The following is a 13,315-nucleotide window of genomic DNA, read 5'->3' on the forward strand; positions in this document are numbered from 1 at the left end:
CTGCTCAGATGAAAAAAAGATATGCACCCATTAAGTGTAAACTAGCAGAAGATTCTTCACTTCATGGATTCTTGTCTAAAACTTCACTGGCACATATATGAGGCATAGGTGTCAGGAATATTTTTAAAGTTTTTTTTTGGCTCATGCTCATCACTAACATACAAATCTCTGTGAAGGAAGTACCATATTTTGCTCAAAAACCATATCCTTCTGTTTCCAGAAAAAAATAAAAAAGGATATAAACCAAGTGGCAGATTCTATTTGGGCCTCCTTGGCAGGGAAATAAAGAGGAAAGAAGCTGGGAAATATATTCCCTTCCTCATAGTGGGATAGAGGATGGATTCCTTAATAACACATATGTACTACTAAATTCTGCCTGGAAACAAAGAATGATACAAACAAGCCATGACTTACAGTTTTCAAAATCCAGTAAATTATATTTATGGTCATGCATTTGTCAAGATAAATAGCTAATGGTAATCCAATAAGCAGATAAAGGTAATAAAATTCACTGATGTAGGGCAGAAGTCAGACTTACTGATGGGGACAACCTTTCACATCTGTGATCCTTAAGGACCTCATCAAATGTCTTAGGACAGGGATGATGGTCATATCAGGAGCAGGGGGTGGGCATTGAGTGGGGAAGAAAGATCACTTTTCTTTGTAGCCTTTCAATCATGATAGAGCACTCACTGTTTTCTAGTTTTATGATAGGCAAAGAGTCGATTTTATAAGAAGAAATATGCAGCAATATAGAGAAGATAAATATCTCTGCCTCTAGGAGATTTGGGGAAAGAAAAACTAGGGCAACAACCAGCATTCTGAAGGGGAATACTGTACCTAGGAAGCAGAATAAGCACTAAACATGTTTTCAGAGTCTAGACGAAAATAGAAATCCTAGCAATTGTCAAACTCCTAAAATTTGCAGGGGACTGATTCTAACAGACTCCTTTACATCTACATCTGTTATGTTGTGACTGAGTATGTGGGAATAGATGCAGCTCCAAACTCCCTTTCCAAGTGATCTATTCTCCCAGTGGTCTCTGAAACCTTTCTCCGCTGGAATTTTATGGCCATAGCAAGATGTGGGAAATAGGTCTCAATAGTCCAGTCTTTTAGTCACTAAAAACATAAATGGTCCTGATGTAGGTAATGAAAAATGTTCCATCAAGTCTGATCTCTGGATTTATGTTGGCCCTGTTGTAAGGAACAAATGTATTTATGCCTTCATATTGGGCCTGGAGCTGAAACATACAGTTCCTTTGGGGAAAGTTTTCCTGTGCATATCTGACATGAAGAGGCTGGTGTTAAAGTAAGCCAAGGCAGGACTAATCACAGTCCCTGCTTGAGCCCTTGGCCATAGAAGCAGAGGGCTGAAAACTGCAGAGTCCTATTGACCCAACTTACATAGCTCAAATTAAAGGAAGCCATATGGTAGAGACACTTCTATAAAGGTCATCTAAAGCAACCAATGAAATTCTCTAGCTTCTTAATTTTCTCTTGCATAAATAAAATTATTTTTTAAGAAAAATCTTTAAAAATGCAGAATAGAGCTTATTATTTTGGAAGATTTATTATAGTTGTCAAAGACCATTCAGGACAAGTAGAACACACTTTGCATTTGCTATCAAATTGACCTGGCTTCAAAGTCCTGCTCAGGCACTAGGATCTTGCACAAGTTGTTTAAATTCTTTGATCTTCAGATTCTTCATCTGTGGAAAAAAAAAAAAAAAGGACATGATGCTAGAATAGTGAACGGTGGTCATATGATTAGAAATCATGTGTGGCAAACATTTGCACCAGAACACACTCTACTCATTTAACAGAAGCTATGAATAGCTCAAATGTAACTGGACTGTAAATATTGAAATGGATGACAATTATTCTGTGCCTGAAGTTTTCCTGAAATGTTATTTAAGGCTCAATTTGCTTCACTTAATCATAAGTAATACCTTATAAATATCTAGTACCAGAGTTCACAGTGTTTTTGTGTTTTCTATCTCACATAATTCTCACAACTGCAGAAAGTTTTATTTTATTACTATTTTTATTTTATAAATGAACATATTGAGATTTAGAGAGCTGAGTAAATTACTCACAATCAGAAAGTTAGTAAGCTGGCCAATATGGGTGTCAACAGAACCATATTGATCACTTCATTTATTATAGAACACTGTTGAAGTTCATGCACATACTCATTCTTTCATTAAATAAACTCTTTACTCCTATGGTCCTGAGCTAGTGGTAAGAAAAAAGGCACAGACCCTGGCTTCAAGGACCTGATACTTCTGCAGGGAACACAGGTATTAAACAACTGTGCTGGAAAATGAACAACTAAAATTTGAGAAGAAGATCTGAACAGACACCTTACCAAAAAAGATAGTTGACAAGTATGCATATGAAAATATGCTTTGCAAAATATATTATTAGATAATTGAAAATTAAAATAAGATACCAGTAAGGCATGAAGGTACAACTTAGTGAGATCCTATCTTGAAATAAAAAATCAGAGGGCCTGGGAAGGAAGGTCATGGTAAAGTACCTCTGGGTTAAATCCTTAGTACCAGAATAATAAATAAAATGAAATACCATATATTAAAATGTTAAATGGCCAAAATCCAGAACACAAACACATCAAATGGTGGTAAGGATGTGAATCAACAAAAACTCTCATATATTTCTGGAATGTAAAATAGTATAGCTACATTATAAGACAGTTGGTAATTTCTTTAAAAACAAAATATACTCTCCCTATCCAATCTAGCAGTCATGCTCCTTGATATATACTGGAAGATATTGAATGCTTATGGATGTTTATAGCAGCTTTATTCATAACTTGCCAAACCAAGATGTACTTCAGTAGGCCACAAGATAAATATACTATGGTAACTCCAGAAAATGGAATATTATTTAGTACAGAAAAGAAGCCAATATGCAAAAGCTACATACCATATGATTCCAACTCTATGACATTCTAGGAAAGGTAAAACTATCAAAATGGTGAAAAGATAAGTGATTCACAGGGGTGAAGGGTGCGGAAATGATAGATACCTAGCACAGAACTATTCTGTGAAACCATACTGTAAGATACTATGATCGTAGATATGTATCATTTCTCAAACCCATGGAGGGTACAACACCAAGAGTGAAACCTAATGTATGCTCTGGATTTTAAGTACAATGCACTGATATAGTTCCATCAACTGTAGAAAACATGCTACCATTTTGGAGAATTCTGTGTGTAGTGGGGGGCAGGGGAGTATATAGGAATTCCATGTGCCTTCTGTTCAATTGTGGTGTGAACCTAAATCTGTTCTCAAAATAAAATATTTTAAAAAGCAAAGCTATGCTGATGGAGTTAATGTGAAGGGGATCAGGCAGGGAACTTGTCAGTCTAGTGTGGCTTTGGAGGGTCAGAGATGCAGGTCATAGTAAGTGACCTTTGGGCTGACATCTGAAGCATGAATAGGGCAATATTAGTTGTACTAGATGCCATAATGTGATGAACTGACATAATCATAAGGACAAAATGACCCTGCTAAGGACATAAATGAAATCCACTTCAAGCTGTCAGCATACCTGGTGAATACTACTTGTAATGATCAGTCCGTTTCTGTGAAGTGTGCCTTGTAGCTGGAAAAAGGAAACATGGGAAAGAGTCAAATAATGTCACGGTAACAGAAACACAAAGAACCGATGTTAAAGGTTTCCAGTAAGTAAGAACAGCCAGGATTCTGTAGTAGCCCTTCATGGGAGTTGACATATGTTGTTCATTTGTTGATTTTAGGTTTGAAGAAAAGCAGGATAATTGGAAATACTTCTATGTTCAGGGAAAATATTGAGTGGAAGAGCTCTTAGTGTTTCTTAAATAGCGATCCATTACTTTTCAACATTTAGTACAAATCTGTTTTGTCAATTTAAAGAACAGACAAGAGAGTTGAACAATATCTAGATTCAATAATTTCAAAGCTGTGGAAGATCAAAGACAGGCCTTCCTTCAGCAAGGAGGAAGGAACTCTTCCATCAAGGAAATGACATCTGTTGAAGCTTGGGAAGAAGTAAGGGAAAAGTAAAATCAGAGCACATAATTATGGAATAGTAATAGTAGAAAATATTTAGTAGGTGATTGCAACTGTACTGCCTATCTCAGAGAAGAAAGCAAGGGAAAGAAAAATAAATACAGTTACCTACATAATATAGTGGTTCAAAGCAAGGATATTGATACCAAACAGACTTGGATTTAAGCCCCACTTCTAATGTGGATTAGCTTTAAGCCTTTAGGCCAGTTTCTGAATATCTTTACAGTCCAGTGTTTTCATCTGCAAAATGGAAGCATTATACTAACATTTTACACCAAGTTATCATCACAACATCTACCATATACTAGCCATGTGATCAATATTAGTTGTCTTCATTTTAAATGGACTGAGAAGCCCACTCAGCATACCCCTTTTACTGTGCAGAAATCCTCTTCATCTTTAATTCCTGTTGGAAAAATGCTAGAGGAGAGTTAGATTCTCTTGGTGAGTTGCCAGAGAGTTAGCAGTACAAAGACAAATTCAGTCAAGTGGTGATTTCTAAAGCAATAACCACAGTTGAGGTGCTGACTCTGAGAAGCTCCAGTTTGGTCTCCAGTGTTCCAAGGAACTTGTAAGGCTTAGACGTGCTGATACCTTCATTCCTCTGCTTATTATCACTTTACTTCAGGGTGGGTGGACTGAGCCATGGGAAAACTCAGAAGAGCTGGCAGCACACTTGCCCTGCTCACCTTGTTTTGTGAGCTCCTCTCAGTTGTCATCCAGTTCCTTTTTAGAACACTCAAGCCACAGCTGTGTACTGTAGTCACTGCAATATCTGAAGACACTCTACCCTGTATTCTTGAAGAATGAATCATCACCAATTACTCGCTGTGTTTCTTCAGCCACACTACACGAGCTATCTTAACTTCCAGTCTCTCATCTTGACAAATGGAGCTCAGGATACTGTCTACATCAGATTCCAAGCAGGAATCAGACAGCCCACTCAAGCTGGGTGATGGAGGGATTTAAATAAAATGGTTAGTTACAAATGTGGGCAAGATTTGGGGAACCAAAATGGATTGGTAGCGTAGTCCCTGAACTCACAGTGGAGAGCCATGAACAGTCTTAGGCGTGAAGGGCTGGAGGAGGTGACGGTCACCACAACCCAGAGAGGGTTGCTATGCAGAAACTAAGCAGGAATAGATCAGAGTGTCAATGAAGTAACTTTTGCTGTTGTCTAATTTCTTATTGATACTAAATGATTAGGAAGCATTTGAACAGGTGATCCTGTTGATGCAGTTCATATAGGTGAGCATCAGTGGAAAGGGTGAGCTTCATCATTCATATTTGCACATGCACATCAGGCTCACTCTTTATGTCAGGTTTTCTACTTTTTGTGCTTTTGATGTTTAAATTCAGGCTTACGTGTTTATTCACTTCCTTCGGGCCATTTTTAACAACCAAACTTTAGCCTGTTCTTCCCAAACTTTACTCAGTCCATCAAATAAAGTCTGCACCAAACTAGTTGTTAATTTCTAATTATTTTGCCTGCTTTCAGGGATATGCTTAACAGCATCAAATTTTGATGATTACCAAAAAGGGATAAATATCCTTCTATAAAAAAAGGGAAGATTCAAGAGCCATAGCTTCCAAAAGAATTTGCTTACGACACACAATGGCAAATTTCCAGAAAGCTCTAAGAGCTTTATCTTTGTAGGTAGGCATTTCTTCGTTTATAGACAGGCTTTTGTTAGCCAGCACAACAGTAAACCTCTGCTCTCTGGTCAACCAATTTCATTAAATTATTTTTAAAGACAACCAATAAACGGTGCCAATCATTCTACTTAACTATGTAGCTAACCATCTATTATTAATCAGAACACATACTTCTGGAATACTAAATGGGGTCTCAAAGATCTGAGCTTGATAAGCCCTATAATGCAATAACTGCTGTGCCTGGTCTCATGTGATAAATGAAATGATTGATCAGAACCGCACAGAAAAGGTTGGCATTCTCTCTGTGCTCTCCCACACCTTTTCTCTCCTCCCCTGTGGTTTAGCACTACTAATTTGCTAAACTGAGACATATTTTTTATTCAAGAAATAAACAAATCAATCTTTGCTTTTAAAATGCTCCTTTACATAAGATTAAGCCTTCCTTACTTGCAAAAATTCAGGTCATCTTTACACTTATATTCAGATGTGATTGGAAGAGTGTCTCTGGGGCCATGAGATATTTTGGTCAAAAGTATACTTCAAGATGCAGGTGAGAAGGCAGAGTTCTAATCTCCCATTTAACTAAATCTCTGAACAAGATGAGACATTTTACAAGGTAAAGAAACAATAACAAATATGTTTGATCTTAGAGCACCCTAATGGAAGAAACTGACTTGTCATTTTTTTTCTGCGTTATAGTAAACTACAAATAGCACAGCTTTATTAGCATAATCTCTTGTTCCTTTGGTGTAAATGCCTCAATGTGCTTTATCAACATTTGCCTTCTAATCCCAGCAAGATCCTGAGGAAGTTGGCAGGCTGCCCATTTGTGTCATTTCAGGTACTTCACAGAAAACCGCACATTTTAGTTGCTATTTCAGATCAAAGAAAGGGAATTCTCACCTCTCCCCAAACAGTGGGTATCAGTGTACCATTACTGGGGTATTAGTATTGATCTTGTATGGTATTTGGGACTGCTGTCACTTGGATGTGGTTTGTCCCCCAAGGTTTCATATGCTGAACATATGGTCCCCATTGTGTGAGTGTTGGGAGGTGTCGTGGAATCTTTAAGAAGTGAGATCTAATGGGAAGGCCACTGAGCTTGTGGCACTGGGGAGGAATTAAAATAGTTCTGTCTTGGGACCTTGGTTATTTCTAGAGAGATGGTTGTTATAAAAGAGCAAACCCGGGCTGGGATGTGGCTCAAGCGGTAGTGCGCTCGCCTGGCATGCGTGCGGCCCGGGTTCAATCCTCAGCACCACATACAAACAAAGATGTTGTGTCCGCCGAGAACTAAATAAAATAAATTTTAAAAAAATAAAAAAATAAATAAAAGAGCAAACCCAACCCCTGAACCCCTTTCTGGCTTCTTGTTTCACCATGTGATTTCTCATTCATTCACACACTTCCAACACTGGGATGGATGGCATCCACCATGATGTCCTCACCAGCACTGAGCTGACATGGGTAACATGCCCTTCAATTCCACAACTGTGAGCTAAATAAGCCTATTTTCTTCTCGAAGTACTCAGTCTCAGTATTTTGTCCTTCCAGAGTTATGAGAATTCCAACAGGTCCATAGCTTCATCAAAACTTTTTATTTTCTGTCATTTTTCACTTAGCCCTCCTGTGTATGTGTGTGTGTTTGTCTGCTTGTTTAGTGTTTACCATATATTTTTAAATCAATGTATATTTTACATACAATACCACCTATTTAAAATATACAATTTGATGAGCTTGAAGAGAGATCTACACACAAAACCACTGCCACACTAACACACAGAAGAGTCCCACATCCCAAAAGTTTCCTCCTGCCCTTCTTCATTTTCTGGGAGACACTCTGGAAGACAAAAGGGCTTCCCTTCCTGATTCTCACGCACTAGTCTCCATCAGGGCATGTTTTTGAAATTCCAGTCTATGAATGGGCTCTGCAGTTTCTCCCATGGAAGGCTCAGTAGGGCATAACTTCCCCAGCTCTTGATGACAGCAGTGTTGGCAGGAGATCCAGACAGCAAAGTATTAACCATATTAATTTTAATTGATTTAAACTTACATGTAAATATTCACATATGGCTACTGGCTACATACTGTGCAACAAAAGCTTAGCTTTTACTAAAAATTTCTTTAAGCTGGGCATCTGTAATCCCAGCTGAGGCAGGAGAATAGCAAATTAAAAACCACCCTTAGCAATTTAGTGAGGCCCTAAGCAACTTAGTGAGACCCTGTCTCAAAACAAAAAATAAAAAATAAAAAGGTCTGGGGATGTGGTTTAATGGTTCAATCTCCCTATACCAAATAAATAAATAAATAAATTATTTCTTTCAGGTTTGCTGCATGCTAGATTCATGTGGATATTTCCCCTGTCATTCAAATGAATTTAATGTACTATAAGTTTATTGGGGACAGATTCTTTACTTATTTAGGATTTTTCTTTTCCTGTTTTTATTTTAATCAAGTAAGAAATAACAAACTCTGCCTCCAAATAATCTGTGGGCCACCCCTCTCCCTGTCATATTTTAGTACTAATGCATGAGTAATGGAAAAGGATTTTTTCTGAGCCTTGTGTTTAGGCTCCAAGTCTTGGGAGTCAAACAGACTGGATTAATTTCCTCTGTGGATCCTCCCATTCATGGTGTTACTACCAGAAAACTTTTTGCTCTCTCCAATTTCTCATTTTCAAATCTTCCTCCTCAGTAAGACTGAGAATTTCATGAGCATCTGACACATACTAGACCTTCACTAAATGAGAGACATTGCCCTTTCTTCCTTGATCTGTTGAACAGTGCTAATAAATGCCTATGTTTCACAAAGTTTTATTGTCGTACAAATATTTTGGGATGCACAGAGATTTACAAAATGGGAAAATGTTGTTTATTGAGTTAAAATGAGTAGAAGAAACAGCAACTTCCATAAACCATGGCCTCTGAAATAAAAATACATGTCCTCAAGCTTTACCTTGAGGAATGCTAAGAGCCATCAGCAGAATGTCTGCTCAGTTGCCTGGAAGAGAAATAGCAACCACAGAGAGATACATAGTCTTGGATGAGACCCCTAGTAGACACATTCCTTTCACTCTTAAGGCCCAATATTTGCATGAGGCCCAGAACAGAGGCTTTGCTTCCTCAGATCTCATGGCAAATTCCCTCCTAAGGGAGCAGATGGGGTGTACATTAGGGAGAAGAGGTCTGAGAGCCACTCTAAAGTTTTTCCCCTGTGCAATGAGTCCTAATCAGGAGAAGGAAGTTCCCGGTACATCCCAAGGAAAGGATAGGGGGAAGAGAAAGAACATGGCAGGTGGGGGCACTTGCCAGGTGTTGGTAAAGAGCTTTGTTAATGATATTGCTTAGTGCCATTTATCAACTGCTCAACAGGACCCAGGTCAGAAACTGTTAAACCATTTAATCTTCCCAATAAATGTATCACTGTTCTTATATTGTAGACATTAGATCTAAGGCTTAGAAAGGAAAATAACCTACCTGAAGTCACATGTCTAGATCAGATTTGTACCCAGGACACCAATTTATGTCCTTGAGTACTATATCCTATTACCTTTACTTTCATACACTTTCCTACATAATTACAGAAGCTCCATAAGGAAAAACGTCACTTCCTCTCTTGAGAGATAAAAATTTCTAGATTCACAGAATTGGAATTCTGGAAGTAGAACCAGGATTTGCATCAGATTTTATTTTTTAAATTTTCCATATGCAAGATATCTTAAACATTTTTCTGCTACTATAACACAATATTGATATGGGGTAATTATAATGAACAGAAACATATTTAGCTCTTGGTTGAGAAAACTAGAAAGTCCAAAAGCATAGCACCAGCACCTGGTGTGGGCCTTTGTGCTGTGTCTTCTCATGGAAGAAGGCAGAGGGGCAAGAAAGAGTCAGCAAGACAGCAAGAAAGGGTCAGACTCACTTTTATGACAAGCCCACTCACACAGTAACTAATTCATTCCCACAAAAGCAACATTAATGCATTCATAAAGACCTAATCACTTAACAGATCCCCCCTCCCAACACTGTGGCACTGGAGAGGAGCTTTCCAACATAAAAGTTTTGAAGGATACATTCAAACCATAGCAAAGGACTCTTTCCATCATATTACATAGTCATACAAAGATAAAAATGATAACATTATTGAGAAAGCACCTACTATATATCAGGCACCATTTTATGATTTTAAATTTAATACCTCATTTTATCCTCATTAAAAAAATAAAAAAATATTTGCAATATCATCCTCATTTTCAGACAATGATAATGAAGTACAGAATTGTTAAGTATTTTCTAAGTTTACTTAGTAAATAAGCAGAGAAGTTGGGATTTGAACCTGGGCGGTGTGACTCCAGACCCACTTTTCAATGAACACATTCAAGGCAACTCCTATGTCCGGACATCTCATCCACAGGTGAACAGCCTTTGAGACTACTCTAATACCCAGGATCATAAGCAACCAGGAATTTTGAACTCTTGTGGGTGGCTGTCTGAGATCAGACATAGGGGATGTCCATGGTGGTAAATGTAAATGAGCATCTGAAGAAAGACATTGAACAAAAGGACAATTCCAGGTGACAGAGCTGTGTGAAGAGCAGGAAGTTAGTTCACCAGAAAAGATTGTCATGGTTCTTTATGGTCCACAAAATTGCTTTGCTTTAATTCTAACATACAACAAAATTGGCCTTGCTCAATCCACAGTGGAAATCACCCAAGTCTAGAATTGACATGAGAAGTTGATTTATTTTCATTGTTTGTTACAGCAATTCAGTGCAATTTATTTAGGACCACTGTCTCTCACTCAGAGGGAAACTCATAATGCAAACACATTAATCTTGGGAGACAGTATCTTGGATACCGGCAGTTTGGATAATTAGATTGTTACTCTCAGCATGCACGGTCTGTTCATAAGCAACAAAGAAGCTTATCAGATTCTAATAACCCTTAGTGCATATTATATGAACTACTGCACACAAAGACATTCACAATTTGCAAAGAAAATTCCATAACCCAGTCTCCTTATTGCTATGTGGAAGTCCAATATGTATTTTCCTTTCATAACCAAAAGGCCATTTCTCTCATCAGCAGCCTGACTAGAACATTTTTATTGATTTTATAAAAACTCTTCATTAAGGAAAATCTGAAATTAAATATCAGGAACAGTGTGACCTTGAAGTCTTTAGGGCTTGATCCAAAGTCAAGATCCATCAAATAAATTGCATAAATTTCTATTGTTTAGCTTAAGTTAAACCCTTGAGACATTTAGTGACTTTTAAAGAAAAGTGTCCTTCATCCAGATCTGAGTTTGGAGACATCCAGTGCCTCAGATAAGGATAGTTCAGAAGATAAAGAGGACTTGGTCCAAATCTACAAGCTTAAATCATCACCTACTTCGATGTGATGAATCCCGTGGGATTGGTAACTCTCCTCATACATCCCCTGGTGAACCTCAAGGTGTAGCTCTGTCTTTGACATTGTCAGTAGAGTACATGTTCAGATAAAGGTGCTTATAGAAAGTTACTAGGCCAGATGGTCAAGCTCTAGTGGGTATAAAAATCACCAGAAATCCCTGTACAGCAACGGCAACTCAAATATCCTGGGAATGATATCACCTTCTTTGGTACATCTTCCCCCAACCTAGACTCTACATTGTTGAGCTCCAGTTAACAGCTGATTTCTTGGCTATGACCAAGACTTTTAGCTTTTTTTGAGTTACCTCACTCTCTAGGTAGCCTGAAACCATTGCCTTTACCACCATGGACATCCCTTATATTTGACCTCCCAACAGTGCAAAATTCCCTGTTGCTTTGACCAGTCATTAGTTTTACCCAAAACTCACTGTACCATGGAGTCATCCAGGAACCAGGGATGTCTAGGAAATTCCATTGAGCCAGAAAGCCAAGTGGGCAAGACTCCAGGCCTCTACCTGGCTTCCGTCAGAAGTTGTAGCTAAATTGCATTACGTTGGATTTGGACAAAAGATAGTACAATGAAATCACTTGGCAACAGTGATTTGAGATCCTTTTCAGCCCCAGCTGCCTTTCCTTGTTTGCATCCACGGGAAAATTACCATAGTCATCCCTCCCCTCTCCTCATTGTTAAGTAGGCTCATTGATCTCCCCATAGTCTCTATAACCCACCTTACATTTCTCAGCCTTTGTAATTCAGTTCAAGCCATTTCCTAACTCAGAAGCTCTGTCACTGCCAAAATAATCTCTGAGAGGGAAACCCTTTCAGCACAATACACATACATCCCACCCTGAGTATATAGCATACATATGGTAACCACTTATTCTTGGTCCAAAGTTGACCAGGACTTTAATCAATTCTATGAGCCTGCATTCCCTAACCTTTAAGAATGTTGTGATAATATTTTACTCACAAGTTTGTTGTAAGAAAGGAGATAATGTATGTCCATGCCCTATAAGCCCTTTGCTTTGTAGATATTTTAACCTATTAGTGCCTCTTCCTTGTGTCCAGCTATTTTCCCTCTTGACTTTGATCTGACATAGGGAAAGGACTAAATTTCAGTAAGAGTTTAATAGTTACAGCCATTATTTAGTGAGTATTATGCACAGGGTACAGGATATATAGAATTTCACATTTCCTATCTTATTTAATTCTCACAAGAAATCCATGAAATAGGTCCCATTGATTAGCTCCATTTGGAAACTAGGGCACAGAAAGGTTATATAAATTACCCAAGATTACACAGGTAATAAAGTTGTAATTCATCCCCAGGTTAGATGGCTCCAGAACACAAGCATGTATCTAAACATATTGCCTTTAGTGTTTATTAAATATTTGTTGTATGTTCAAGCTTCAGCTCAAAGTGTCATTTCCTTTCTAAGATTTTTCCATCTGACAATGGTTTCTCCTTCCTCTGGATGCCTACTTGCACTGACAAGTGTTTCTCATTAAGTGGCTAGTTGCTTTCACATTTGAATGCAGTGAGGGCCTTCCCCCCAGCTCACCACTGCATTATCAGCTCCTGGCCTGGCACATAGCAACTGTTAAGTAAATAATTATCAACTGGATAATGATGGACATGACTGCTATTTATTATAGAATCTACAAGTCTGAATTGTCATGATGAAAACCATAGCATTTATTCACTCATTCTTTTATTTAACCACTCTAGTGCCTAAAATAGTTCAGACTATCCAGGAAAAGTGGTGAATATTTATTTGGGCAAAATATTTTGATTGCTAGATGCCTTTTGTAACATATCTGTCTGAGATTTTTTCTGTATTTTAATGACTTGCAGCTATTTTACAACATAGTAAGTTTGGGGAAACTGATAACAATATGAATGATTCTTGTTCATAGAAATTCAAGTGAATTATGTCTTCTGAAATGCAGTTGATTATTAACCTGAGGATAGACCAGGTTTACGTTATTTGAAAGTTCATTTCATCATCCCTTATTACCCACATGTTTCTCATATTTGAATTCTTTGAACTTCTTGTAACACTAACTAGTCCTTTCATTAATTAATGAGCCAAATAAAGTCTCTGATATGTTTCATTTTATATTAATATGAGATTCATGATTTTACCCTTTGAAAAAGTATAATTT

At 37.8% G+C, this 13,315-nt stretch overlaps 1 long non-coding RNA gene across 1 annotated transcript in view; it reads right to left on the reverse strand.

Moving 5' to 3' along the window:
• Positions 1–1,568: 1,568 nt before the first annotated feature.
• LOC125615926 overlaps positions 1,569–13,315 on the reverse strand; it is a 109,029-nt gene continuing 97,282 nt past the window's right edge. Inside the window, exons 3-4 of the long non-coding RNA XR_007346529.1 lie at positions 3,580–3,633; positions 1,569–1,712 (exon numbers count right to left, since the gene is read on the reverse strand). This is a non-coding gene — a long non-coding RNA (uncharacterized LOC125615926). The remainder of the gene's footprint in view (positions 1,713–3,579; positions 3,634–13,315) is intronic.

The sequence above is a fragment of the Marmota marmota genome, unplaced genomic scaffold (genome assembly GCF_001458135.2).
Source record: "Marmota marmota marmota unplaced genomic scaffold, marMar, whole genome shotgun sequence".
Classification (NCBI taxonomy): Eukaryota; Metazoa; Chordata; class Mammalia; order Rodentia; family Sciuridae; genus Marmota; species Marmota marmota.